This window comes from Pomacea canaliculata, linkage group LG5 (assembly GCF_003073045.1).
Source record: "Pomacea canaliculata isolate SZHN2017 linkage group LG5, ASM307304v1, whole genome shotgun sequence".
NCBI lineage: Eukaryota > Metazoa > Mollusca > Gastropoda > Architaenioglossa > Ampullariidae > Pomacea > Pomacea canaliculata.
Genome location: NC_037594.1, coordinates 1,187,236 through 1,213,614, shown reverse-complemented (window position 1 = coordinate 1,213,614; position 26,379 = coordinate 1,187,236). Strand labels below are relative to the sequence as shown.

The following is a 26,379-nucleotide window of genomic DNA, read 5'->3' as shown; positions in this document are numbered from 1 at the left end:
ACAAGACTGCGCCAAATATTTATTGTATATTTACTTCCCACATTTTATAGTCCATCCTCTAACAAAGCTCGAGGTTCACACTCGTTCTCAATAATTAATGGTAGCGACCGACATCGGCGACAGTCCATTTATCTCGTTATCTCAGAAAAATTGTAACTGAACAATGGAAGGACACCGACCATAAAGTAGCAAACGATCCAGTCTCTCGTCGGAACGTGCCGATGCCTTTGGTCTATTTATTTATATTATAAATATATTTATACAGTATATCATTTAGATATAATATATGTGACACAAGTCCGTGATATAAGCAGGCTCTGCTTTCAATATTCCATTCTTTGACACTGAGAATTGGAGATTTATTTTTATTCGTCATCTTTTACAGGAAAATAGAGAAACATTGCGTGTATCCACATTTTTGTATCATTCGTGACCCGACGAAAGCAAATATACCCGCCTGCTAGCTTGCTTTTAAATTCTGAGCAATGCTAAGCTGATTAAAATATTACTGAACCTAAAGGGTCTGCTTAGCCGACATTTGCATATCTCTGAAAGTAATTTCTAACAGGAATCAGAGAAATTTCAATTAAGTCAAAAGAAATTAGTTTAAGACATTTTGTGGCTTCTCTTTCTGACTTATGAAGGCGAGCTGAGGTGTTGGCAGTTATTATGGTACAGAAACATATGTGAGGCTTAGCTATGTGGTATGCTAGTGGCTGTTCTGTGTATGTTTTCGAGGGACCTGCGACATGCTGTCTGCACACTCCTGGGGCCGCGTTCACGAAGCGAGGGTAAGTCGTTGCCCTGGGGCAGCACGGAGAACTCAGGGATAAGTGTCTTAATTGTTGTCGAAGCTATAAAGTAGTGTCCATTGTTTTAAGCATTTTATTTGTTGGCTATACGAAACATGAAATAGTGTCTGGGGTCTTGTTTATGTCTCACCATGGAGAATGGCTGCCCTTCCTCCTGCATGTTGAATGACCACAGAACTCGGTCTTGCTGCCTGAACACCACGATCCATACCTCCACTGGCGTCCATACAAAGATGTTTGTTCGTCAGCCATTGTCACAAAAATAGAAAGAACTCGCTTCTCTGATGGTTGCTAGACAAGAGGCCCACACCTGATGTCAGCATAGGTGTTGTGCAGCATTAATGAGTTAATGATTGATGGCATGTCTAGCTGCTCCTTTGTGTGTATTATATTTTAATACACATGGTGGCTATCAGCCGTGGACCGTATAGCCGATAAACTTTCCACTTTGACTGACTCCATTGTTTTGGCACTGGTCCTCATTCCTCTTGGAACTCACTCCTATCTGTACACCTGCATTTCTTTGCTCATCTTGTGACAACAAGTTTCTGCGAGTCGCACTAAGACAAAAACTATGGACAGAGGTCTTTCTCTTTGGAAGGGATTACTCGTCAGCCGTCGTCACTCTGATTCTCTTACCACCTTTAAGCCGGTTCCTCTTTTGTGTTTTCTGTATTTGAATTTCTTCTTAATTTAGCATGGCTGCTTAATCTTTTATAGTTCATATGTTATTTGTTTGTTTTCCTGTCCCAGGTATGCTGTCCGTCTTTCGTTCCTATTCTTAAGCGCTAAGAACATACTCTTTAGAAGTGTATGAGCTTTACAAATTTTGCATCATCATCATCATCATCGTTATTATTATTATTCGGACCGATACACAAAGAGATACACTAATATGTAACTTTAATGGATATTTTAGTAATGACAGGCATCAGGTTATCCAGTAAACAACCTCGTGCAGTGAGTCACTGTCGCTGTGGTATATGGTGTAGATATGTATGTCAGGATGGATTATCTGACGCAGCTGCAGTTAAATGTGATGTTAATAATTTTCTGATCGACCCCTTCAGCTTCTAGCTCTTTCGTCGGCCATGAGTCATCTGGTAGAAATGTCAAGGAAATGCTTATTTATTTTTCATTTTGATGCGTGCGTGATATCATAACATCAGGGAGGATGGCTTTCCTTACCAGACGGTTCGTGTTTGGCATCGCGAATTATCGTCCCCTGGCTGTCATTTTTCAGGCAGTTAGAGTTGTTTATCCTGTCGTCACTAACAGACTCGGTGCTTCAACCCTCTTTGTGCCAGCCTCTTATGTCGGGTAGGCTCGGCGCTTTAACCCTCTCTGCGCCAGTCTGTCGAGTCTCGGGTGGCTGTCGTCGGGGCTCTGAAGATCGCCTGCTAATGCGTCTTGCCTACGTCAGTGTACTTCACGCATGCGCAGTCTGTCATGGCAACGGAAGTACGGGCTGAACCCTGACACTATTAGCCATCAGCTGTTAAGTGCTTCCTAAAAGAGTAATCCAAACAAAAAACAGCCACAGACACAAAGGAGAGACATTCCAGTTATCGGCTGCTCTGTGCAAACATATCCACATCGCTGGTCTCTTCTTGAGTTTGAAAATTATTGGCTGTAGCTTAATGTTAAATGTTTACACACCACAGCACTCCCTGGTCTCTACAATGAAAATAACTTCGGTGGACTGGGCACAGATTCGAACTGTGGGTGGATCCCGCGGAATGTTTTGGTGAATCCTGATGTTGGGTGAATTTTCCCGCTGATATAAAGGTAAAGGTGAAAAAAGGCCGTAGGGGCATTGAACTCTAAGTAGTTCACTGAGTTCAGAGCCCTACATTTTTATTTTTTCTTTGGCTGCCTTTTATCTTTCCTGGTACACTATATGACCATAGGTGGCAAGGGCAATAATCTTGTTAGAAGCGAGCGTCTGACAGGTGACCTGCTGTTCAGGAGTCAGTCACCCCAGCCACTGACCGACGTCCCCTGTGGGAATTCAGGAATCTTGATCAAACCAGTATTAAAAAGCAACATCTTTATCTGATTTCTTACAAAGCAAAATGTACTGCCTCAAATGTCCAACTTCTAATTACAATCAATCAACTGATGGGTCCTGGTCCTCTCTGTGCCGTCTGGCACGTAAGGCGACAACAAGGGACGTCCATCTGGTTCTGTCTGCGACTGTGTCTGAGGACTGTTCCCATTAATAGACCTCTGCTCTTAAGGTCCTTCTCGATGGTTCGCCTCCCTCTGTTTTTCTTTCCCTGGGTGGAGTCTAGAGCTTGCGGTGTAACTATCCAATCCCCAGCGCCGCAATTAGATTGCTTCTGCCAAGGTGCAAGTCCTTGTCTCGCAGGTCTTCATTCCAGATGTTGTTGGTCCAAAACATCTTTTGTATGAACCGAAAACGCTTAATTTTGAATGTTTCTAATAACATGTAACTAAAATTTAATTAGGCTTTCGGGGAGTTAATAAATTTTATTTTAATATGCATTAGATTCGTTATCTTTTTATGTCTAGCACATTTTTCACAGGAATCACATTTTCATAATGTGGCGAAGAGAGATTTCCCGGGGCTGGCCCGAACGAGCCACAAACCAACGAAACCAGCCATCACTTAATTCACAATCGAACGCAAGAACCTCTTGGGGTCCAACCTCAATGTATTCAATACTGACTCAGAGATATGGCGGGTGTATTGCTTCCAGCACCTTTCTGCAGCAATGGGTGTGATTTAATATGGCTTTACAGCATTGCATTGCCAATTAATTCTGAACAACAAATGGAACTCGTCTCGAACTGTGTCCATGACATTGCAAAGCATACTCAAAGCCTTATATACTCAATAGAGATAAATATACTTACAGAGAGGGCGCACGAGAGAATGCGAGAGATCGCGAGATAGTGCGAGAACGTGCGGAAGTAATCTCACTGCTTGTGTCAACGTACACCAACGTGACTTGCGACCTTCCACTCCACAGCTGAGCGCAGGAATCCCACGGCCAGGTGCCTGCCTAAGTACGAGAAGAAACTTCTAGGTTGAAAGGAAATAAAATCCGAGAATTGTCTTCCCGCAGAGCTGTGGACATAATGCGGTGCTCGGAGGGGTAGTTAAGGCAGAGAGGATAAACTGATCGTAAACTAGCGAGAGCTGAGCTGCCTGCTTCATGTAAACCTTCTAGCTTCGCGCTTGGCACCCAGCGCCGGCTGCTTGACTACAATGCATGCAGGACTCTAGGTGTAACCAGGACCCCAGCTACACATCACATGTTTATGCCATGTCTGCTGAGATATAATGAAGTATTAGAGACAGACTAACGGGCTGTAACGGGCTGCTGACAGAACTGACAAAACTTGGCATCGCCTTGTAGTCCAATGTTTGTGGTCAGCACAGAGGCACTGATCACAGGATTCAACAACAAGGGACAGAGCAGACTTTTCTTGCTAAGCTTAACGGTCTGTGGATGCAGTTTTGTTTCTAATGATTTGTTAAAGCTCAGTACATTAATACAATATTGTACTACTTCTCCCTTCCGTACTCGAGATAGTGTCTACAAACATCAGCCAGAACAGAAAGAGGTCAGTCTCGTGATTTTTCGTTTCTACAAAAACACGAGTAATTAACACATAAACCCAGCTCTCCCATTGGCTGTAACCTTCCCAACGCCATCAATGTACATTCCTGACGAGTGTGTTGTTGACCTCTTACTGTTCATGATAATGTTTGCTGGAGAGTGGGAACCAGCTGGTTAATCTACCTCGACAGGCAGACAACTCCCGATTCATAAACCACTGATAATACACAACCGATCAACATTCCAGGTAAGAGGATTTCATTGCGCATGCGTTTAGGGGTCAAAGGGTGATATATATATATACACGACTAAAACGAGAAAAAAAATTAAAATTCGAAAAGGAAGGCAACAGAAATTCAAACTTCATCATTTTGACCAAATAATGTTTGTGGAACAAGTATTAGGTGACAAAAAATTTAATTTATTTTCATTCATAACAAACGAGTAGCGAAGACAACCGATGATGGTCAGCTGTGTAAAAATGTTTCACATTCAGAGAGAGTTTATTTGTAATTTTCGAAAATGTCTGTGTTTGCTGAATGTTCGATAAGTCAACCACAGTCTGCGCCATATTTGCCTCAGGTAGGAGAAAGTTATTGGAAGGAGACACCTCCGATAAAATACTGACTGCTAAATCGAATTTGGTCGGGTTCCCCCCGAGACCACGAATACGGTCTCCGTTTGGGCAGGGTAACAGGGTGGATGAATGTGTTTCATAAATAAGAGTGTAGAGGCCTGTTGACAGTTTTAAATAATGTATTTGAGCCAGACTTGTTAAACGCATCTAAATGGGATAGTTGCCATATTTTGAAAAACCTGCTAAATTTGGTTGTTTAAAGTTTAAAAACATCTGTGCAACTAGCCCCAGACCTTTCACGAGTTAACGGAAAAGTCCCCAAGTTTCACAACACCACACAGAACAGACTACCTGCTGAGGAGAACAGGCTTGAATAATACATTCTGCTTGAAATAACATTTTGCAGTGCTCATTTTTCCCCATGTAATTCATTAGCAAAGGAAAAGATAATCTAATATATTTAAAATGTGATTTATCCAGGAATAGCAAAGTTTCTGTTCATCGCCGCACGAGGTCCGTTACTGGAAACCTGTTGAGGGTTGAGTTCGCTCGGTGAGGAGTCTAGTCTCTCGTGAATAGTTGCTGTGGTTAGCGGGAACATTTAAACACCTGGCTTGTCAGTCGTGCCACATGTTGGATAATACAACCTCTACACACGCCAACAATTGCTGTCGCTGCACTTGGCTCGCCAGCAAAGACATGACACAACGACCTGCGCGCGCAGCCTGTCTACCCTGATGCGGGTGATGGTGGAGGAGGAAAGCTGGAGGAGCTAGGAGGCGGCGCTGGATCTCGCGCTGAACTGCCGCCCCACACTCTCCACACCCAGTTGCGCGGCTGGTGAATGACAGCTGCACGGAGCCGGCGACCAGCCTTGGAAACTACGCCAGCGACGCCCACCAGCCTCGCCTCACTTGGATGGTTTCTCTGGCGGATCACAGAGCACACGGGGATTGCTAGAAACAAAACTTTGTGAGGAGGAATATTGTTTGTAGTTGACACTGACCACAGCATCCCAGGAGACCTCCAGGGTGGACCGTAAACTTCTGGTCTGCAAGGGGGGAACCTGATGCAGCTGCGGAGTAAGGTGAGTAGAGGAGTTTCAATTACTACTAAAACTTTCAGGAGAGCTGATTTTCGTTCCGCATGGCTGACTGGGAAACTTGTTTGGTGTTCGGCACGAGACGTGTGTGCCATTCAATGTGTTTCGTGAAAAATTGAGAACAGGCAGGGGGTCTGATAGAAAACTGTTTATTCCGACACAGCTGATACACTCGACTTCTCCTGGGCTATAGATAAATCCAAATATCTTGGCAATGTGAATGTCAAAAGTGTGTGTGTGTGTTTGTGAACACCTATGTATACATGATTAAAAGAACGCACACAAACACAGGTCTCTCTCTCTCACACGTGAGTCCCTGTCAGAACAATTTCCTTTTTTTGACTCCTCACTATTCGTAACCAAAAGGGAGGATCGCGCGCCTTGAGGTACCTGCGTTTCGAAAACAATGGAAATAGCATTAACCCCTTCTTTTTGGAATTTTCACTGTATTTTTAACCCCTATTTGTTTTGTGATTCCTGAAGGTGGACTAGCAATTGATAGAATTTCTTCTTGTAACCCTAAGATAACAAAGAATTACATCTGTATGTTCGCTATTATGTTGTGATATCACACTCCACTACGACCTTGCTGTTATTATTGTTTATTATTGTCATAAATGTTACACTTTAATATCAAATGAAGCAAACCATTTGTGACAGAGAGAGAAGGTAAAAACTAAAGGTGAAATGATTGAATTGACTTGTATTGAGACATACAAAACTTGTTTGTGTTGGAACCCAATGAGTGGGCGGCGTGTGATGGAGAGAAGTTCACTGGTGTAGGAGAGTTTGTTGATGTAGGAGAAAGAGTTCTCTGGTGTGGGAGAGTTCTCTGTGGCTAGAAGACAGTTTACTGGAATAATTCCTGAAGTCATTTGAACCCTGTTCTAGTAATTCCAGAGAGAGAACCACCAGTGAATCAGATTAATCGTAAGCGATCATTCTACATCAGGTTTCTACATTCTGCACACAAGGCATCTACCCCGGGGAGCGGCTGATGGATGTCCTTCGTAATGTAATATGTTTATTATTAACCCTCATGAGCACACTAAGATGGACTCTTTCTAGAACACGCTTGTATGCATGTATATATCCCTCCTCATCATTTCTGGAGGCACGTATCATTAAACAAAATAACAGGGACGGTAAAGGGTAAACTGTTTTAATCTGATTAAAGGCCAACATACAGTGACTGGGATACAAGAGACTGAAGCCTTAAACTGAGAGAAGAACTGTTGTGAAACACACTTTAAATATTAAACACAACCATTCTCATCCATGTCCCACACTGAGATCAAAGCCTCGTTACATGCAGGTTAGCTTGGTGTGTACCTGGACTTTGTAAAGTATTGATAGGATGCATTGGGAACATTTGTAGGTCTCTCTCTCTCTGTCTCTCGGTCAGACCAGTGAACTCAAAATGTTGTTAGTTTTTAAGTGGAGTCAATGCAATGCAGTTCTAGCTAGACCCTGATAAAATGTTAAAATTAAGAAAAATAAATATATAAATATATTAAAAGCATGACAACACGTTTCTGTAGCAAGCCAATGACTACACAGTCGTCTATTAACCTCTCGGCAATATCAAACTTTCATGATGTCGCGGGTTTGCCTTTAAGAAACTATGGAGAACATCCGGGTGTTGGTCACACTGGCAGTCGCTTGTTTTACGAGGCACACAGCATCCATCAGTCTGCATCAACACTTCGCCTTAGATATCCAGGGTTAGCAATGGCACGCCCTTTGAACTACGGGTCAGTTGACAGTTTCCGTTCCTGGCACATGCAACTTCCTGTCCAGAGCAGAAGAAATCCGTTTGCGCAGTTTGGCCGGTGGACTGTGTGTGTCCTGTCTGTCCGGCCGGATCTTCCATCTGTAAATAGATCATTGAAGACATGCTGTCTGGGATGTCAACAAGGCTAATCAGTAGGCTGGTAATGAACCAATGAGCCACGAACTTAATTAATATTTCTTGGATTGATCCCTTCTCGACTTTGTTTTTGTTTCTTTCCTCCATCTGACTGGCGAGTTTGTGGCGTTCTCAAGGAATGAATGTAAGAAAACGACTATGAGAAGTAAGAGGCATTCTCTACTCCACTTCTCTCTGAGAAACAAGAAGGGGATTAGCCTGGGGACCACGGGAAACATTGTTGCTGTTGTTCTGTTCGGAAGTATTACTGTACCTATATTTTAGAGACCCATGCATGATTCCTAATAAATGCACTTCCATAATAAGTGTGTTAAGTCTGCTGATCCTGTAAAGTGTCAGCAAGCAATCGCCTTTAGTGGGAAGCAAGCACAGAAATAGGTGAAGTGTAAGCAGTCATGATCTGTCAAGGATGTACTCACATCCTCAAAGATTCACCCAATGAGAGAGCTGGAACTTTACAGAATAACTGGGGAAATTGTTCTATCATACAACATGATTTCTAACTTTCAACTCCTTCTGTCCCACATGCGATGCCCAGTATCTCGTCTCTCAAAAAAAAAAAAAATACAATTTTGTTAGACTTGGACTCTTGCAAGAAATCAGACTCTTGGGTCTTGAAAAGTGAACTAGTATTCTAATAGACATTTGTTCGCACTAGGGTCTAAAACAAGGGAAACGAGTAGTTTTAGTTTTCCCGTTAAGGTGGTTTGTTGTTGTTTACACAGAGAGTGTAGTAATCGTGTCTCGCAGATCGACTCGCAAGTTTGGTTTTAAAAATAGTCAGCATCTCATTTTTCGCAGACCATATGAACAGCTGTCTATAGACCATACGAACAGCTGTCTATAGACTATACAAACAGCTTGTCTCCTTCGTATAGACCATACGATCAGCTGTAGACTCCTATCTGTGTACCTGTATACTGTACTGACACAAAACATACAGCTGCGCTTTATTTGTGTTTTTGAGTCAGTTGTTACTCCTGACCTGGTCATGCATTCATTATTTAATATTCTTAATTAGTGGCCTTTGTGTACTTGTGTTCCTCTGCACGTCACCGGCCGTTATTGGAGAGGCGGAAATGGATAGGTCACGTCACAGAATGATGGCGGTCAAGTGACGGTGTCCAAGTGTTTCTATTTTAAGCGACTGGCTCTTACCGTTTCTTCAATGTTTGTCAATGAATGCGCATTTGTTTTGTTTAGCATTGTTCCTGTGTATATGAATACGCATTCATCGTCGTCCCTCTTTCTCCTTCTCTCTCTCTCACTCTCATGTGTGTTTAGTACTCGTGTGTATGTGTGTGCAGAAAAAAGGACAAAGTATTCCCACTACTACGAGGTTAGGATGCAAGACTTGTTGGTTGTTGTGTCTGTGGGTACATCAGTCGATCCACTTGGACCCGGTTTGTCTTTACGTTTTTCGATGGTTTAAAGATATTCGTTCACCGCTAGAAAAGTGATAATACTAGCCAATCAAATCGCTTCTTTCTTTCTCTCTTCCCCAAAGATACTGAGACAAGATTTCTATTCTCTACTATCTAAGGGTTGATGAGCGTTTCTTGATGGGCCACCTGCCTGTCAGTATAGCCCTCCTCATTGGTCCACCCACACACACACTCACAACTCTTTGTCTGAGGTTCTTCAGTCTGCAACCATCGAGAAGAGCCGGCAGCAAGACGATTGCATGGTGTGAATAGCCTCCCTTTGGGCAGAAACATTGATTTCCTGCGGAGACATGTTGATGACGCCCCCTGCTTGACCCGCTGTCGTCTGCTTGCTGCACCGTTGAGCACCGCTCCCCCACTTGGTCAGATCAATTGGCATGATCAGGCAAATCGATATCAAATTGCTCCCGATAAAGACCATTTTCATGCTTGGCTGATCTGACACATTGTGGTGTCTTCTTTCCCCTTGTCCTCCTCCTACTTCAGTCTCCAACAGAGTTAAGACTGTTTGCTTCTCTCCTCGCGCCTTCCAAAGTCTGCTGACGATGTGACGAGCAGACGACTCAACCGGTCTTGATCCGCGCATAAATTAAAATGGAAACAAGGGTCCTCGGGTATATTTTACGACGAGAGTTTCTTGGGGCTTACATACCTCTAACTCACCCACCAATTCATCCACACACAGCTTCCCTTCCACGTGTTCTCCGACTTGCTTGTCCTCTAGTATCAAGTCATAAGAATCAAGATTATGCTGTCTTTGTTAAAATGTTAGTTTTTTTTATTAAAAAGAGAATAAAGATGATTATAACGGTTATAACGATGCTACTGTAAAAGATAAAGAGAGTGTGTAGGTTCACGATAGCGAAAGTAAGGCACCGACTGTGTTTGAAGCTTATTAAACTGGGTTCACATGTACAGAGAATCAAGTAAATTGAACTCGCCGTCACGTGACCACTCCTGAAACTATTACCTCACTGGCAGTGACAGCTGCTGACAGTCGGCGGCCAGTATTGCCGAGCCACACCGTTGCTCCTGTCACAGCCATCTGGAGTTTCTACACTAGGGGTAAAGTCCAAATGGAACCGTTGCCATGTAAGGGCAAAAGCAAGTTAGTTTGACTGTGACAGGCGGTGGTGTCCTTAGTCTTAAAGACTGCTTCATCCGATGGCCGCTTGTCCGAAATTGAGAATGGTCTCATTAAGATGACAAACAAGAGGATTTGTAAAGATTTGTTAATGTGTTTACATAACATGCTTTGTCAAACCAAGTGGAGAGAGGTTGTTTGTTGAATCAAGAATTCATGTACTCAAAAGTTCTCAGCTACTGAAATGTATAAAGAGACAAGATAACGGTCAGCTTGTCCGAGGTTTGTTAAATTTTTTTTGAAAAAAAAGTTCAAAGCCGCTTTCAAACCGTATTATGGGCTTCAAGCTTCGTGTGAATCATTTCAAAACTTATACGGAAATAAACAAAATATCCGATCAGCTAGTTTTTCTCCCCAATTTCCCAAACCGACTAAAATTATTTTAGATTCATAATTAGTAAGTTTTTTAACATCACTTGGGGATTGACGGAAAGGTCACTGAAGGTCACAATGAAGGTGAGACGGTGGAGGTCATGTTGATTTTGTAATTACAATCAGCCTCCTGTAGACACTGGCAACACTCGACCTCATTCCGATGCGCAGGTGAGGATTGCGGAGGTCAAAGGTGAACCATAGTAATTCGTTTAGACTTAGGGACAGTGTCTTGTATCAAACTTAAGCTAGTAATTTAAAAAATAAAAGCTTTCAGTGGGCTTTAAAATGCTTTTGCGCTTTAAAATGTTCAGACGGTGTGAAGGGTAGGTGGCGTGTGTGTCGTTCTGTCAACCATTAAACAAGGATCAAAAATTGAATTTCTTAAGAATGGACGGGTACAGGAGGGGCAATACCCAGCCAAGCGCGACCTTTCTGCACAAGTTTTTTTGCGGTTGTCCGCGATCAGGGTTGTAAAGTCCCAGTCATCACCTGTGTGACAATGTTGACCTACTTAACTCACCGCCTCCGTTAGAAACCTGACCTGATTGCGATGGAATGCCTGCCTGCCTGCCTCAGTGGGAGCCCGTGCTGAAAGCCTGACCGATTTTAGTCAAAACTTAATTGTTCCCCAGGTGTGTCCTGAACTAGCTGTGTCATAGTGCTCGGATTGAGGTCTCTCGTAGGAAGAAACTGTCTTCACCCGGGGTAGTGGGTTGGTCTGACTGGACTGAGGGGAGGTAATGTCCATGGCGCCAAGTGTTAGTGGAACATATTCTTTTTCTTGCCATGTCATTCGTGTTTGCAGCAAGTCTCCCACTGAACTGTCGATATCGTGTTTAGCGAGAATATATTGGTTTCAAAATGAGAAGAAAGTACCATTAGTTAATTTTCCTTCTTTTTTCACATTCTTCTCTCTCACTTCACTCTCACGTGCGTGTGTGAGAGTAATTACCGCTCTTTGCTGCATCCATGACAGTATAAACGTCTCCATGCACATCTCTGGTATCAGGGAACTCATCTGTGGGTCACATGTTTCCTCACGAAATAAGATCCTCCCCGAGCTGTGGACTGGGTTACTAGGACAGGAGTACAAAGGGGAGATTACCGTGCAAAGCTTGTGAAGCGTGAGGAGCTGTTTGAGAAGTGAGATTACAACATCATGCAAGGTGTTCACTGGGCTCACACCCGGAGGAAGGCTTGTGTTTGGGGACAAAGGCGTACTAGGGAGAACTTCACGGGACCTTCTCGTAGCAAGTGACGAGATTTTTGCAAGTTACCCTTAGGAAACTTCGAGAAAAAAAAATGTTTGCTTTAGTGTTCAGCTTTCAATAATGACAAATATTTCTTTAAATACACAATAATAAAAGTTCCCTTTTCACTAGGGACTACTCCCCGCAAACTGCTGAGCTGTGTAGGAAGTAGTCACGTGACGTGACGTCAGTTGGTGGAACAGGCTCTGCCGTTGCTAAACAGTTTCTTGGAGAAATGGACCACTCCTTGTCCTCAGATATTCAGCGACAGTTCGTCTGTAGGACAGTTAATTCTTTGATCGTCGTACCAATCGTCATTTTCTCTAATGAAAATGATTAGCATAGAAATAAAATTCCTTGTTTGAAATGACTCACCTGAAAATAATATTAGAAATAACAGATCCAGGTTCGTTTTTACGTGACTTTGTCAGCAAACTTTGATTAACTCATTTTCTCATCCATTTCTTAACTAATATAAATAAATTATTTTTCTTTACAAAATATTTATCTTTGAGTTTATTTTTCGTGCGCTCCAACTGGGAAGACCTAAAGTGATTTCTCCCCTCGTACCAATGATAATTAATTTTCAAGTCATTTCTTACTTCCGAGTTATAACTATTGTACTGTCGTCTGCTATTTGAATACAGTAGCCTTCGGGAGGTACATAGCTGTGTGCGAAGGACAAGCAATAATTACTTGACAGGAGGTCGAGTCGGGAACGGATGAAAAGAGTGACGTAGGTCAAGGTTAGCCAGAGGTCATGTGACTTCATCAATTTACGCGATCGGTGTTTGGTGCTACTTCACAACGGGAAATAGGTGGAGGGACTGGGGAGGGGGAGGAACTCCTGATATTACCTATTAACCAACTGCAACCGGTGTGTTTACTTGCCGTTAACAGGTCCCTCCCTGCTGTGACAGCTGAGGCGATGAAATAAATATTATTATCTTCAGTCACTTGCTTTGTTACAATAGCGGGGGGCTGCCTGCTGTTTCTGTTTTAATCCTCCGTTACAACGAGAGGTACTCAGGGGAGGCAACACTCGAGCGAGTACAGTCTCGCCCCCTGTCGCTAAACCCTGACAGCTGCGCATGCGCCAGACTGAGGTATCGATGAGGCACCGATGAGGGACGTAGTCTTGTCAGTCCTCGGTGATGGAGGGGTCGTCGTCACCTGGTCAGGTGCTGCGTGTGCGTGCAGCAGGCGGCACACAGATGGTGTGTAGAGCACATGTATCAGCCTGGCTGTTACATCTGTCTGACTCACTCCCTTATCCAACCGAAAGAGAAAGAAAGAAAAGGGAAAGTACAAAGAGATGGAAGAAGGGAGAAGAGCAGGAAGGTAAAATAAAAGGAGATGAATTGTGAAGTATTTTGTACACCCGTTTACACTGTGGGCTACTGCATTGCCCACAGATTCATTCACGTGTGAAGGGAAGGCACGGGGGGAGCGCCAAATAAAAAAAAGCATAAATAATGTAAACTAGTTAATTAAAACTGCGTCGAGTGGCACTACAACAATAATAATAGTAACAATAAAATCAATAGAGAGTATTTCTCCGTCTGAATGCGAACTGTTTGCTCAAAGCACGAAAAATACCAACAAACCTACAGTCAGCCAAACCACAGACACCATCGTCAGCACACAGTCAGTGTGGTGCACGTGAACCGAGTGAGTGAGTGAACCAAGATGGAGGAAAAGTTTGCTTGATTACGAACAAGGTAGGTTGTGAGGCCGGAGTGGAGAGATCGTGTATTTTGTTCGCATCAAATATTCATTTGATTGATTTGACTCATTTGCTTTGAGTGACAGACAAAAAGGAATGTCTGGATTTCATGTCGGTCGTTGACCCTGTCCTTTGACAAGGCCATGCGGTGAGTGGAGATAACCACAGACAGGTAGGGGAGGTCATGAAATCTCAGGCACAGAGGTGGGGAAACAGTGGAGTCGCCAGGGGAATGAAGTGAGAGGTGGGTCAGTCTCCTCTCATTTTTCTCTTCAGTCGTTTGTTTGCCTGCTGCTCAACAAGTCGACCATTGATGTTTCTTCTTCTTCTACTCCTCCTCACCCTAGACTGAAGGACATAAGATGGCCACTAAGACCTGTTACTGAAAAAGTCCCAGTGCCTATTTGGACCGGGTATTTGATTTAGCAGGGGAGGTAAAAGGTTAGAGAGGGTTTGTCTCCCCGTTTCCACGTGCCCTGCCCTATAACCGATCTTTATGTCCCTTCCTCTATGGACAGTAGGCTAGTAGACTTTTTCTCTTTCTACCAAAGCCACCAGCACAACATCTACTTCTAATACTGCTACTACTGCTGTTGTAGTGGCCACTACCTCACTACTACAAGACTGTCGATTAAGGATTACTGGATTACTGACTACGGCAGTCTTCATATTTAGGCTGAGTACACCCATTCTCGTCGCAACTTTCACCTCTGACCTCTGTCTCCTGTTGCAGCGCTGTCGTGACGATAGTTCAATGCGAGGCTGGTCACGCAATCCTAGAGTTTCCACGACCTCAACTGACTATCCCGACAATCTAACACGCCCCTTGCGTGAAGGTTCTCGAACTCCAGCGTTCAGACCTTCTGAGTATTAATTATGTCCTCCTGGATCGAGGAAGCGGAGAGCCGAGTGGTCAGAACGCTGGTACCGAACCGAGAGCCCGCTGGTTCAATACCCGATTAGCGCAGCAAACTTTCCTCAGTCGACCCAGCTGGCGGGAATGAGTACCTGATCCTTACAGGGTTGGGGAAGGTGAGGCAGCGAGGGATAGGAGATAGGCAACCCCCTCACTAAAGCTGGCCCCGGGAATACATTCCCCCCTCCACAACGACTTGAAAAGGTAAAGAGATGACCCCAACCTTACCTGTCTCTGGCCTCTGGACGGCGTGAAACTCAACTAACCAACCATCCTGCGTTTCTGAGCCCCCATCGTGTTACCTGGATAATAGATGTGATAGTTGGTCAGGCAACATTTCCCTCACATTACTTTTTTTACTTTTATTTCCCTCACATTACTTTTTTACTTTTATTTCCCTCACATTACTTTTTTTTCTGCATGGTTCCGTTAGACCGTAACGGGATCGGGAACGACCTGCGGCCGGCAAATTAATTGGCTGTTTGCGGTCTTATCACTGGCCTCCACAGAGCCACGTGGAGCTGTCTCGTGTTTTCACCTGGCTGACCTGTGTCACACGTGGTACATACACACCACCACAGGCAACACTGTTCACGTGCATCTTTTGTGGCTGCAAAACAAGTGCACCAACTCTTCTCTGAAAACACCTGTCAACTCTCCCGTGAGCACAAGTTCTTGGAGAGTACCTGTATATATGTGTTTTTATGCGTGTGTGTGTGTGTGTGCTTGAGCTTGCGCAGGCTTATGCGTTTTCCTTCATGTGTGTACGTATGTGTGTGTATGTGTTGGTGACAAAAAGAGAAAGAGGGAGCTAACTCCGTTATTCAATACACCCTATTCAAGCAGGTTCTATTCAAATGTGAGAAGACAAGAATTAGAAACATTAACTGTATTTACAGTTCGAAATCAAAGTTATTTTTTAAAGCGAAATTTGTCAAAACGCTTTCAGCTGTGAAAATAAGACAAAACAGAGAGAGAGAGAAAGAAGCGTTGACTGCATTGACTAGTATTGACTGGTCACATTGGTGATGACGAGTTTACTCATATGATGTGACTAATGACTAATGCTGCCATCAACTGTGAGAAAGAGCAACAAACAGTTTGTGTGATAGATGTGTGATAAACCCTCCGCTCACAGGGAGGGTAGCGATCTCTCAACGACACCACAACGATAACATCAGTGCTTGCAATGTCACTGCTGGTGTAGCTCAGCTCTCCACTTCGACATTTATCAGATTTTTGCTTCACAGAATTCGTCACACATTTTTATGGATGTAGTTGTTGATTGTCAAGCTTGAGCTAAAAACAGTCGCGAGCGGAGCATGAAAAACGTGGCGGGTCGAGATGACGGAGTGGGTTGGTTGATTAATTCTCAAAGTCCTCTCGTTAAATCAACCCTCGTGTGTAGCATCCTGCGAAAGTCCACAAGAGTGCAGGCAAGACACAGCAGCCAGTCGCATACAAACCACACTTGTTCGCTCGCACGTGCAGACATTTGAATTCTCAAATATCAGATACATCACGTTTATTCCTAAAAAAATAATAAATAACACACGGAATTGGCTGGTAGTGTGGTTTTTTTTTTTCGTCCATTTCTTTGAGTTCCAGGCGCACTTTTCTGCCACATTTTGACTTTGACTAGATTTCATCCCTTTTCAAATCACAATTTTTATTAGTTTCTAGACATTGTCATGGCTTTTAAATGATTGTCCATTCTCCAGTTGTTCCTCTTTTCTCACTTCACGTTTTTCCTCGTTTTGAGAGGAACAGGATCAGAACAACAGGATCAGAACACAGCGACCTCGACTGACTTTATCAAACCTGCTATCATCACAGTTGGGAGAATTTTGATCACTCAAATAACGATGCTTGCTCCTCAATCATAATGAGTAGTTCCCATATGCCCAGCGACTGACGTCTGCCATGATATTGGTGACAACATGGCTCTCCTCTGTAAAACAATTAATCACAGGTTTGGAAGTGAATGTGAGGTTTGGCACAACAAAAAATGGGAGTACTCTTCAAAAATGTTTCGCTTCAGGGAAATCAACTCAGGATTAAATTGTTTCTCTCCAAGACAATCTTTTTTTCACTTCATCCCATCTCGGCGTCCTCCTACCTTAACAGAAGTGTTTCTCTTGCTGTTTGCTTTAACGGATTTTTAGCAGACGTTCAGACGACAACTGAGCCCCTGATACACAGTGTTTGTTACTGCAAATCTTCAGCTCTTGTCTGAGTCTTACTTCTGTCTGTCACTCGGCTTTCAAGATCAACAACATTTGCAACTTCACGGTGTTCGCGGCCTATCGTATTTCAGAATGTTTGCCCGCCTTGTACATTTTTTTCTTAACTGCTGGTGTAGCTTATGTGGTATCAACAGGTTGTCCCGGGGACATAATCTGCTGAGTGTCTGGGATTTTCGCAGCATTAAGTCCCCTTCTGTGCCCACCCGCGCGCTGAGAATAGCAACTCAGACACCAGCCACTCACCCACCAACCCACCCTCCAACACAGCTTTGCAAAGCTCACATGCTGGCTCACAAAGTTAAAGACCGACTTGAGCGAGACACGTGGCAGCTGTTTACAGGACTGACTGTTTGCTGTCATATAATCTTAGTTGCTGGCTCGGCGTAAAACACCAAATTCCCCCACCCCACCCAACCCCACCCCACCCCACCACCAAATCATAGCCACATGGTTGAGCCACACTCGAGGGTGCAAAACTCTAGGAGACAACTCGGCGATCTAAAATTTTTTTCTGTCTTCTCGCCAGCGAATGACTTTGTCAGTAAAATGTATCTGAAGGGAAAGTCGGAATGGTTTCATTACCAGACAGTAGGTACGTTTAACCACTTACTGCAAACCATCCTTATGAAGTTGTCGTCACTTTTCGTCAGATACATTCAGTAACTGACAATCATCCCCCCCAAAAGAGATGAAAGATAGGATGAACTAACTGAACGCGAAAAAACAATTACAACCCAACCTTTCAAAGCCTCGTTGGTAATTTCTCTGTTGCCTTCTGACATTTGAACACAGAGACCATTACTCGGTCATAAACACATAAAAAAATTTGACAAAGATTTAGGACAGCACGTGCATATTATCTACTGGGTGTCATGTGGATGTTCCACGTGTGCTCTAATTATTTATTGTGTTGTTCTTCGCTGGAATGAGATATTTGTTTTCATGCGGTACTCACCTCTTCAAATCTCTTCACAGCGTGAACAACCTTTTCTTTTCATTGTGTTCCATGCAAACATGAAAAAATTTCTTCCTGAGCAAAGACAAGCACAGAAACTATAATCAGCAGAGAGGGATGCCCTGTTGTAGTTGTAGAGAAGGATGCCCTAGTTGTAGTTGTAGAGAAGGATGCCCTAGTTGTAGTTGTAGAGAAGGATGCCCTAGTTGTAGTTAAGAACTGCAGTCACCAAGTCGGTTTTATTTCTTGTCCCTCCAGTTTTAATCAAGACTTCATTTACAAAATACAAAATTTTCCTTGAATTCGATTTCTTTAAGTGACATTTCATGTTCCGACACATTTTCTAAATCAGAAATCGGTTGTCAACAATTCACATTTTATTCCATTGATTTGTTTTATTTGTTTTGAACACCCACACGCTCCAACACACACACACACTACAGAAAAGAAAGGAAAGATCAGAAGAGGAAGAAAGAAATGGAATGGCCTCTTTTTGAGACTTGACATTAAGAGCAAATTTCATGATGTGGGTGCTAATTACTTGACAGTCGTCTGCACACCAGCAGAGAGAAACAAACCAACACTTTAACAAAATTCAATCCTAAGATTTTGAAAAAACTACATCAAAATACACAAACTGACTTGTGACATGAGATGCTATCAACATACCTGTACATGGACTGTGTATAGGACACGTACACAAGTCAAATGAACACAATAAACAGCATGGACATGATGCACACTGAGTGGGATACGGTTAAAGGTCCCTGGGTTGTGGCGGCAACAGATTGCCTCACAAAAAAGTTATCACAAACACAGCTCTTGATAAACAAGTATTTTCTGCGTATTTAAAAAAACAACCGTTAAGGTCATGGGAGGAGGATGGGGAGCTGGGCGATTTCTGTGTAACCAAGTTCACTTCACAGCTGAAGGTCCAGTGGGTTGTTTACAGCGAGATGCCAGCATCACAAACACCGAACCCTGAACCTCACACGTGGCATCGATGTGCAATGTTGCGACAAATAATTCAAAATAATAACCTGTTCTTGTTCTTGGGAGGTAACAACTGGAGGCTGAGCTGGCGAAACACGATCTCCCACAAATGGACAGCTCTTACACTCGCAGATACATGGACAAGGCGCAAACGATTGAGAGAACAAATAAACCGCCATGGCAACAGCGGACAAAACAGTTTCTAAAATATGTGTGGGCTATTTTCTGTTGCAGTTACTGTAGTACTTTACGGGTGAGACACGCATGAAATAATCGGAGGCAACACTGGGGACGCTGAATTGCAGAAACACAATCTGCCATGAACAGCTCCTTCACTCCCAGATAGACGGACAAGGCGCAAATGAAGGAAAGAATAAAATAAACTACCATGGAAACAGCAGACACAGCGCATTCTAAAATCTGCGGGCTGACCATTGTACTTTCATGGGTGGGGCACACAAAATAATTCTTGGCGACACAGACTGTCGGGTGACTGGGGGAGGGCCATCCATGTTGACAGGTTAATGGCGGCAATGAGACGAGCCGAGCCCTGGGCCACCTAATGGATCTCCTGGTTATCTCACTACAAGTAGCTTCTTCAGAAGCCGAGTCTTAAAGATGCTCGTTCTAGCTGGTCCATGAAGTTGATCCATGTCAGAGAGCATCACGGAGATGAGAGGTGGGTACAGAAACCCTGGGTTGGATCGGTCACACCTGGCTTTTACTACATTGACTTGCGATACTTGACTTCTACCAGCTAATATTCTTTTTTTTTTTTTTTTTTCTCGTCTACATTTTCTCTGCTCATACGCCTTCTGTGTTCATTCTTTCCACTAGTCATCAGTTCACTGGTCGATCAAGTTGCTGATTAAGGAACCTGACAGAAATGACAGCAGCGAACTTCCGGTAGTCTGCCCCGGATGCGCCATTGACAGTTGGATCCTAAACTTTCTTATTTCTTCACGCTCTCTTGGTCTCCTTTATCTTGCAGGGGCCTGTCTCGTGCTGTGAGAATACAGAACTTCTCTCTCTCCTCTATCTTTCTCTCTCTTTTACTGGAACTATTGAGGTGTCAGGTTTGATGCTATTTATACCGCCTGCGTGAAAACCTGTTTTGAGTAAACCTGCCAATCAATTAGTTTCCTCTTTCAAATCAATTTATCTATCCATCTTAACTTTCTCTTCTTTTGGATTTAGTGGGGAACAGGATCCTTTTTGCCAGCTAAGTAACTCTTCCAATAAAAGATTTTTTAACTATGGTGTAAAAACTTGTATTCCATTTTATTTAATCATTCCTATATTATCGTGTGGTCGTCAAGTGTGAGCTTTGGTTCCTGTTATCTTACTAAAATGTACAATTGTGTTTTTGTAAATACGTTTTCAGACTCAGAACAAACACACTCAGCTTAATGGCAGTTGATGAGTGAGGTACTCGGCATTACTGCAATAATTAGGATGCAGTTAATATCCTAATGCAGTTTAATAGTCTCTTCTGCTCATCAAAATCTTGGACTGAGAAAAACTATCAATTTACAACAATCATTTGTGATAGTTTTTCATCAGTAATGTCACTAGTATTCTTAACATCATTGCCATCTTTATCTTTAGCATCACTATTGTTTTTCTTTTTTTATATAACACTACTTTATGTTTACTTTTGTCCAAGATCTCTGTTGTTCACATACAGTTTGTTGGTAAACCAATAAGCAATACTAGAAAGCCTGTGTACTTTAAAAGGTAGTAGCAGTAGCAGTAGTAGCAGCAGCTTTTGTCCCATTCCCATGTGGTTACATAGGTCATTCCTTACCCACAGTATGTAATATAAATATTTTCTAGGAGCCTGTTAGGAGCCAACGACCGGTGCCATTTTACATTAATGTCTTTGGATTCACATTTATTCTCTTATCGTCTTTTTTGTGGGGAATGGTCTTTTCTCTGAGCCTAGCATGTCTTCCCGATTTTTTTTTTTTTTTAATTCTTGATCATCAGTTATCACTGTTTTGAAAAGGAAAGTAAAGCGAAAAGGATCCAGTAAGGACGCCGGAGACTTGAAGACCGGAAGAAAAATATTTTCATGCAGGTTGAAGTAGGACCAAACACGGTGTCAGTTGGCAAAACTGTTTAAACAAAGCCAGAAATACAAGACTAGTTTCCGTCCTGGGACCACATCCAGTCCGACACAGGGGCTGGCTGCCTGCGGATGCTGGAAAAGCCGACCCCCTAGCGCCATCCCTGTCCCTCCCACCCTGAACTCTGCAGCCCACCGCCAGGTGGCCACCTGTAATCGTGGACCAGCGATGCTGTGCGTCAGTCCTGGTGTCGGACGATGTCTGCCGCGCGAGCAACGTGTGCTGCACAGCCAGATGCTGTCTAGGTGTAAGGGTTATCGTTCTTTACAACTCTTCCGCCAGGCGGCGGGTCTTTCGCGAGTCGTGAATGTTTGTCAGCATATAGCGCAAAAGGTCATTCCACAAACTGTGATCATTGCTTCCAAGGTCGTCAGCTGCCTGCCACATCAGGTCAAGGCCGAATAGTTTCCAGGGGAAGTAAAAAAAAAGGAGACCGGAAGTACTTCTTCACCCGGAGGTGAGCTACCATCTGTATAATGGAAACCTCCCGTGTATTCCAGTAGCGCGTGCTGTCCACATGACAGACACGTACGGTAACTTCAAGCAGCTCGTGAACTCCATCGAGTGTAACAAGTACAGCTGGCACCTCTCAGGTGATTTTTAACGGGACTGCAGCAGGGATATATAAATTACACTTCTCTTATATGAGTGAGATAGCTGAGCGAGGGAATTACATACTTACGGAAGGAATGGACTCGCAGACAAAATGTCGCATTTGGAGTGAAGAACATCCAGCACCCAGCTCTGGTCGAGGCTCACAAAATCCTGCTCCCACCCCTTCACATTAAGCTAGGTTTGATGAAGAATTTCGTAAAAGCCATGGACAGGACTTCACCAGCTTTCCTATGGAAAGTTCCCTGGACTCAGCGAGGCAAAGGTTAAAGAGGGAATTTTGTGGGTCCTCATATTCGAGAGCTCGTCTAAGATGACCTGTTAGATAACTTTTTGCAAGGCGATGCGAAACAAGCGTGCAATGTTTTTGCCGAGTATCTACAAGCTTTCTGGGAAATTTTAGGGCAGAAAACTGCAAGGAGCTAGCAGAAGACATGCTGATGTGGAATCTGATAATTGGCTGCAATGTGTCTGTAAATATTCTCTTCCTTTATTCCCATCTGGACTTCTTTCTTGACAACTGTGGTGTGGTTAGTGATGAACGTGGCCAACGTTTCCATCAAGATGTCGCAACAATGGACAAAGATAGCAGGGAAGTTTGTCCATTGACATGCTGGTTACTGCTGCTGGACACTCCCCAGAGATGCCCCCGAGCAGTTGTACAAGGGACAGGAAAAGAAAACTAAGACGCAGTCTATGACTTGATTGTTTACAGGTGTTAACCACAGGTCAGCTACTATTAGCATGCGTGTGTGCCGGTGATGTACAAGTATTGCCGATTACAAAAAAAAAAAACCAAAAACAATCTAAAGCCAATTTTGCATTTTGTTTGTTATATTCGTCTTGAGCACATCTCTCTTACATCCCTTTGCGCACACCGTTCTCCTATAAAAAAAAAAAAAACTGAATTCATCTTTGTTCATTGTGCACTCTCGTCCCCCCCCCCAACCCCTCACCCAGGATGGAAAGAACCATTGCAAACTGTACACAAAGGCAAAACATGTATCTACCGATCACTACACTTACTTTTGAGTATTAAAAAAACAGTTATGGAACGATATATACAAACAGCTACATCTTACAGCCTCACGTGACTGGAGGGACTTAAGCCATGCAAACAGCAGAAAAAGCGACAGACGGCCAGACACACAGACAGACAGACACGCAGACACACAGATACACAGACACACAGAGGTAGAGAATCGCACTCGACGTCGGGGGAAACACACTGGAGATGAGGTCAAAGGTTTTCCTAATTACGAGAGACTTCATCTTGATCATGTCCGGGACAGGTCAAGGAGGAGAAAAGCGCGGACTTGAACGGTCGACGCTTCGACCTCTTTGATGTTCCGCTTGGTCGTCTGCTCCTAATTGACGTTCGTTAGCGCCGAAGCTCTGCTGGCTTGTCTTCAGCTAATTAGTTTCCGTTGACTCCAAAAACCGTTGTCAGCGACCCTCCTTTGTGGATGAGCGGTGCTGGGGCAACCCCTGACGTCATAACCGCCCGTTATCCCAATCTCTTCATCGTAAATCAGCAACAGTTGGTATTGTTTTACGAGGCGATGTTGATGATAATGATCTTCTTTCTTCTTGTTCGCGTGTGCAGCCTTTTTTTATCTCTTTTTTTCCGGACGTAAACATTGCACACTCGGCAAATCTGCACGCCATCAGGAAATAACGACTGACTGCAGAAAAAAAATAAACAGAACTACAGACAAACACAAACAGAGCTGTTTGTTATATTTATAGCCGAGAATAAATACTGACCTCATTTCTTACTTTATCTTACATGACGTTTTGCGGTCATTGGTTAAAGTAGGGTGGAGGTATAAAAATATGTGGACTGGCGGTGCTGAGTTTCGGCTCTAATGATGCGATATTTGTGGAAATGTGATTGACAGAGACATAATGGCAGTCGCCGGAAAACACTAGGAAGCCACGCGCAGCTTCAAGTGCGCATTTCCTGTTTAGGAGCGCCATACTTTTTAAGTCGTTGGCGCTGGTTCGGGGCGTTGTGTCAATCCCTGCTTCTGGCTATTTACGTCGGCCAGGTGGCAGGATCCTCCCCCTGGTGTCTGGGAAGAGTTCTGTGTAATTCCGACTGTTATCCGTTAGTCTTTGGCGCTGGTTTGCAAATGATAAGCCGAGTTGTGTGAACTAAAGGTGTAGTAAAGTCTGTGACGTCGGTGATAAGGCTGTGACGTGCTGTGTGACGTCAGCGAGGGACATTCCGCGTCTTCAGCATGTTTACCAGTCAAACTCGTGACGTCATGATTGTCCATGGATACCACTAATGAAGATATAGTCCCATCTCCCCCATTCGCTTAATCCTTCACAAGATAAACGCAGTCACATAAAACCCTGCTCTCTTTGAGGGTGGTTCTGCTCTTTGAGTTAAAGTTTGTAGGTTTGTATCTCGAGAACGACAGTCACTTTTCACAGACATTTGGGGGAAAATATCATCTTATATTCAGCTGTGCTCAGTTGTTTGAAAGATTTAGAATCTCTGCTCAGTCATTACAAAAATAACTGTTTTGCGCTGTAGTACTCCTTTAAGATAAGGTGGTTACATTTGTAACGTGGTTACACATAACGTGGTTACACTTGTAACGTGGTTACATATAACGTGGTTACACTTGTAACGTGGTTACACATAACGTGGTTACACTTGTAACGTGGTTACACATACAGTGGTTACGCTTGTGGACCTTTGAGAGAAACGTCTGCTGGGTTTTCCCCTGTTCACGTGCTGCTAAAGATGTTGTCTACACTAACCGCTACACGTGACCCAGTGTAGGAGCTGGCGACTACTTTGTGTTGTAAGACTACACTTTTTATGTTGTTGTTGGTAGAGGTGTTCTTATCGTCGTCGAGGCATCACGCTGCAGTCACGTGCATTGTTGAATCGCTTTTGGTGACACTCGTGCGTGCGTGTGTGTCTGTGCGTGCGCGCGCGTGTGTGTGTGTATGTGTGTGCGTGCGTGCGTGTGTGTGTGTCTGTGCGTGCGTGCCAGTATGTGCGCAGTTAACATAAGGCCACAGACGGCCTGTAACCCGAGAAACACTTGTTTCTCCCGTGTGTCAGCAACATGTTTTATCATCGCGCTCATCGCTGTGTATTGGTGGCGACTGGATCTCTGTATTTGTGAGACACAGTCGCCAGTCGACTGTTGACAGTTCTGCTTCAGAGGACACGTACACTTCAGAGACACGCTCTTCAGGTAGTGTATAGCTTTTTCCTAAAATAGCCAGTCTGTAGATGTCCTGCAGGTAGACAATAGGCGTGTCTTGCAATCAAGAATAATAACAATAATAATAATAAAGTGAATTTATGAATCGCTTTACCCCACCATCAAAAGCTAGCTCAAAGTGTTTTACCAAAAAGAAAAAAATCACAGACATAGTAATAAGAAGTTGGTGTTAAAACAAAGACTCCATTGAGGCGGGAAGACAGGAGTGCAGCACAACGTCGGTCATTATCCTTTTAAATCGATTTGATTTTTCCCCTGAAGGACTGCGGATGTTGTTGTTGATGGTTAAATGTTTTATGTGGCGGGTCAATTCTGCACCTGTCTCGCTTTTTTGTTTTCGCTGACACTGGGCGGACGTTTTGCATCTCGACGAACACGCATCTTCTCGTTAGTTGGCGAGACTTTATCTGGCGAGCTGCTCACATGTTGCTGATATCTTCATCTGCACAGGAAGGGCGGCCAGGAGTGGGTCTGCCAGCCAGCATCCAGTGCTGCAGTCAGCCGATGGTTTCTTGCTGCCACCGTGGGATGCTGGACTGGGTCACATGGGGTGGGGTCAGTCTCACACTCACGTGACAGTGCAATCTGATGGAAAGTCAGTTGCTGACGCTCAACGTTGAGTACGTGGCAGTCATAATTAGGGCGGAAGAGGTTTTGCTTACAAGACAATTTAAAGAACAACCGTAACTTTACAGTCTACTGATACAGTGTGAGTAGAACAACAATCAAGCTGTGTAAAATGGCATTAATGTAGTTTATAATTTAAAATAAATTAAACTGTTGACGTGTGGAAAACGATCCACACGCAAAGAACTGCACGTATCTCTAGAAGGACCTACTCTCAGAAGTCAGTTCGTATCTCGAGCTCCGCGCGCCAAGAGCCAAGTATGTCAAGAAGGTCTGAAGACATATTTGAGGGCTGCTCGGCAACTCGACGAGAAGATACTGTGTCTGTACCTACCTGTGCAAACAGCCACGATAAGCCTGATTACTTGGCAATGTATCCCTCTACTCGCTGCCCACATGTTTGTATTGGCTAGCTTCCCAGGCACCTTCTGAAATCCCTTTTTGTCTCTTTGTTTCTTTATTTTTTTTTCTTTTGTGGCACTTTTTATAGTCGTTGCTTAGATACGCGAGTCAACTGTTGTCTGGATTTCATGTTCTGCCTTCTGTGTAATGGATGACGATGAAACGGGTCCGGATGGAGATGGATTGCTTTCGTTGGTTTGATGATGTTGTAGATGATTGTGTAAACACTAATCCTACGGCCATGACAGTGAAAAACAATTTCCTCGGACATGTATGGCTCTCACATCGGTATGTCCA

General features: G+C 43.7%; 1 protein-coding gene across 1 annotated transcript in view; it reads left to right on the top strand.

Annotated features, from left to right (window-relative positions):
• Positions 1-5,702: 5,702 nt before the first annotated feature.
• LOC112563778 (parathyroid hormone/parathyroid hormone-related peptide receptor-like) overlaps positions 5,703-26,379 on the top strand; it is a 61,343-nt gene continuing 40,666 nt past the window's right edge. The window contains exon 1 of the mRNA XM_025238101.1: positions 5,703-6,066. The gene's annotated coding sequence lies outside the window, so the exon portion shown is untranslated. The remainder of the gene's footprint in view (positions 6,067-26,379) is intronic.